The 3,623-nt window shown below is 55.1% G+C and overlaps 1 long non-coding RNA gene across 1 annotated transcript; it reads right to left on the minus strand.

Annotated features, from left to right (window-relative positions):
- Positions 1 to 1,331: 1,331 nt before the first annotated feature.
- LOC107198915 lies at positions 1,332 to 3,220 on the minus strand. The gene is made up of 5 exons (XR_001519137.1): positions 3,123 to 3,220; positions 2,508 to 2,543; positions 2,345 to 2,383; positions 1,882 to 1,950; positions 1,332 to 1,472 (listed from the first exon to the last, which is right to left on the minus strand). It is a non-coding gene; the product is annotated as an uncharacterized LOC107198915 (long non-coding RNA).
- Between the last annotated feature and the right edge of the window lie 403 nt (positions 3,221 to 3,623).

Below are 3,623 nucleotides of genomic sequence, written 5' to 3' on the forward strand. Positions count from 1 at the left end.
CTCCCATCTGTATAGAGATACAGACCCCACTGTCCCACAGGGAGGCCCCACACCCACAGGAACCCTTCCCCACCTTTAGAGGGACCTCCCACCCCACAGAGACCCGTCCACCTCATAGCGTGGTGGGGCTGTGGAAAGCAAGGATCCACCACAATTTATGGGGACTCAAGGGGTCTGATCCTTGTCACTGCAGCCACATTTGATAGTGCCGGGACCATTCCAGTTCATCTGAAGTCATTAAGTCAGGACAAACTCAGGACAAAAGGATTCAAACTGGCTTCTCTACTGCAAGGAAACACATTGTGGGAGAGGCTTAATGATTTCTGATTTAGGAACCAAAGCGAGTCAATTATTTGCCTGTGGTTTTGTTCTAAACCAGGGACAATTTCCAAATTACTGCAATTTGGCTTAAAAAAGGAGAAACATATGTCAGCACTGGGATACTGAACACTGAATGAAAAGCTGTTTGCGGCCGTTATGATCCAGAAAACAGTTGAAATAATTTCCCTATTTCAACCTTTCTTCCTCTCTCTGGAATGAACCTCCAGCTCTTCCTGCAGTTCTGCTTTCCATAATCTGCTTCTCTGGAGTTGGGATGTGTCAAATGAGCAGTGGGAAGAAGGAGGATAAAGGACCATTAAAACTGCCAACTTTGTTGTTGTAGCATCTGAAATTTGAATGTCTGTTTTTTAAACTATTCAACCAAATCACAACTTTCTGACTTTTTTGAGGGCCCTATTTGGGAACAGATCCTCAGGGTTACCTCACTGCAGATGCTTTTTGGTTGGTTTTGCTCCAAGTTGACGGGAAAATGGGCATAAGGGGAGGGATGAGGGAAAGGGAAGAAACAATTCTTTTCTTTTGTCTTCCTTGCAGAAAGTCTTCTCTAGAGATTGTGCTGCAGCTGGAGACTTCCCAAGCCCAGGGCTGAGAGAAGCAATGCAGCTGAGGCAGTTGAGGCATCTTCTCTGTGGTTTGTAGTCCTGGGGTTGGGAGGGGACACAGCTGCCCCCCTGTACCCCAAAACCCCATGGAATGGGGGATCCTTCCTGCCTCTGCCAGATGCTCGTTATCTGGCATCAGCCTGGGAGCGCCTGGTCTGAGCTGCCATGGCGCTTCCGGTGGTGGGGAGCAGGAGGGAGGAGTTCAGGTGCAAACCTGGGAGGTGTCAGTGGGGTCAGACATGTGTGGAGGTGACAGTGACAGAGTGACAGGATGTTCAGATGGATGGACACAGGGACAAGACAACACCTCCAGGGGAAACTTCCTGGAGGTTTGGGGAAATTTCCATTGAAATACACACACAGACACAGACACACAGACACAGAGCGTGGCTTTGCTGAATGCATTTATTTCTCATTTGAGGAAAAAGGCCCAGGGCTCACAGGGGATCAGGCAATTCCTCCAGGAATGATCATCTCCTCATGCCACTGGAGGGGGACAGGACATGGTTTTCACCAACAGTTCCAATCCTAAAACACAGAGCTCAAAATGTGATCCCCTGTGTCCACTGGGACAGGAGAGGGGCTTTGTGCCCACCCCTGTTTCTGGAGAGAAAAAAGAATTGAGGTCTTGGGTAGACCTAGGACAGGATTTGGCTCCTCAGATCCACAGGGACCCCAGACCTCCTAATCCCTGGGATGCCCCAAAACCTGCAAGAGAACCTGACCCCATGGGGACTGTGGGGTTCCCCAGAGCTCCCCAAGTGGAAGAAAAGACTTGGGGGAAGATCTGTCCAGCACCCTCAGGAAACAGATCAGTGAAAGTCAAGTTTTGCATCCCTCTACTGGCCCCAAACTCTGCCCACCCAGAAAATATCACGGTTACCCATGAATTTCACAGAATCATGTGGGGGTCTGGGGACCACCAAATGCTGCTCACCTATCCATGGAGAGAGGCAGCCAGGCGCTTCTGCCGCAGAAGACCCTCTAGCTTTTCACCCACAGGGGGCTGGGGACAAAGGCAGCGTTAAAGTCACACTGGAGGCACGGGGCTGGATTGGGAGGAAAGGGGAAAGCAGGGGGGACATTGGGGAGGGGGCCTATGGGAGCAATGGGGTGTAGGAGCTGCTGTGCTCCTGCCCAGAAGTACTGGGGTCCTGGCCAAGAGGCACTGTGGGGACAGGGGCTGTGTCATGTACCAGACGGGGGTGCTGGGGAACAGAGATGGGAATGCAACGGGAGCACTGGGCAAAGGGTTCCCTGGAGAGGATCTATGCGGCAGGGGAGTTGTCTGGGGTGTCAGCAGAGGTGCACTGGGCTGTGCTGGGACAAACTGGGATGGCTTGGAGTGTGGTGGCCATGCAAGGGGAGGGTCTGACACCAGCAGAATTCTTGGTACCCACCAGAGGTGTCTCCAGGATGTCAACATTGTCTAAATCCAACTGCAGAGAGACCAGGAGACCTTGTTGGTCACTGGGATGTCCCTGGTGCCAGCAAGGAATTGGGGGACCAAACTGTCCCCAGGTTCCCCAAAGGGATGCCCGCCAATCCCAGGAGCCCACTCACCTTCTGGAGATCATCTTGGGTTCCTTCCAGGAGTGCCTGGGAAAGGAGAACAAAGGCTTGGTCTGGATTGGGCCTTGTGGGGCTGTGGGGGGACACAGGTGCAGGAAGCAGGGCAGAGGCAAAGGGATGGGAACTCAGTGTGTCCTGGGGGATCTGTTTGAGGTGGGGGGAGACCCAAGACACTGAACTGGGGAAAACTGAGAGCCCAAGGTAGTGGGCCAGGGGTGTGGAAGGGGCACCGTGTAAGCTACAGGGCAGGAGAAAGGAATTGCGGTGTAGGGACATGGGCGTGCAAGGGAGAGGCTTGGTGGGGACAGAAGAACAAGGACAGGTGGGGACAAAAGCCAGCAAGACTGAGAGAGGATTTGAGAGAGGGGCTGAGTCACGGAATTGTACAGGCGGACTGTGCTGCAGTGGCCAGGAAGAAAGGCGGAGGACTGAGGGGGCACGTGGAAGGAAAGACCTCACTTGGGAATGGTCAGTGGGAGGGCGTTTGGGCACCCTGCACAGGACACAGAGGAGGGAGCAGGGAGGAAATGTGTGACCGGCCCAAAAGGGTGGGATGGGAAGCCAGAAAGGGCAGGATATGGGGACAGCGTTTGGCTGGTGCCTCACCTTGGCCTGTGCTGGGGGGCACAGCAGGATGGAGAAGAGCAGGGCCACGCTGAGCACAGCCACCTTCATCTTCCTCTTGCACTGGGCAGCACTGCCTGAGGCTGCTCCATGCCAGGAGAGCCTTTATCCCTGCCAGGACTCCTCCCTGTGCCCTCCCCAAGAGCCCCAGGCCAAAGCCCAGCTTGGCACAGCCCCCAGCCCTGGCCACAAGCCCAGCCCTGGCACAGAGTCCATACCACCTGTGGCACGGATCCAGCCCCACTCCCCACATCCCTCTGGCTTCCTGCACGGGGCAGCTGCCCCTGGAAGGGCTCAGGCACCCAGGGGTGCCAAGGGAGGCAGGCAGGGAGTGAAAGGCAGCTGGGGACCCTGTGGGGACAACCCCCACTCCAGCACAATCTGTTCTCCAACAGCCCCCAGTGCCAGATGCCCTATCTCCTGCTGCCCCTTCCCTTCCAGAGTTTTTCCTGGGGCACACCCCAGAGCTGAGCCCGGCCCCAA

This window comes from Parus major, unplaced genomic scaffold (genome assembly GCF_001522545.3).
Source record: "Parus major isolate Abel unplaced genomic scaffold, Parus_major1.1 Scaffold371, whole genome shotgun sequence".
Classification (NCBI taxonomy): domain Eukaryota; kingdom Metazoa; phylum Chordata; class Aves; order Passeriformes; family Paridae; genus Parus; species Parus major.